The sequence below is a fragment of the Suricata suricatta genome, unplaced genomic scaffold (assembly GCF_006229205.1).
Source record: "Suricata suricatta isolate VVHF042 unplaced genomic scaffold, meerkat_22Aug2017_6uvM2_HiC HiC_scaffold_140, whole genome shotgun sequence".
Classification (NCBI taxonomy): Eukaryota; Metazoa; Chordata; class Mammalia; order Carnivora; family Herpestidae; genus Suricata; species Suricata suricatta.
Window position 1 is genome coordinate 47,688 of NW_021858220.1, and position 249 is coordinate 47,936.

A 249-nucleotide genomic window follows, 5' to 3' on the forward strand; every position below is an offset into this window, starting at 1 on the left:
GGATTGTCACCTCCAAGGCCTCGTTGCCTTCTGGTTCGTAGCGGTGCCTGTCTAGGAGAAAGGTGGCTGGGTAAACAGACGGTGCGCTCGAGCCGGTGAAGGTTTAATGCTTTTGACTGTTGCCATTTTTAAATGGTTAATTAGGAAATCTATAATAGGTTAGGAAATGGAAGGTTGTGTCACTTTGATTAACTGCCAGAAAGACCGAATGTTCTATCTTCAACCTTACCTTCCCTGCAAAGGAAGAGG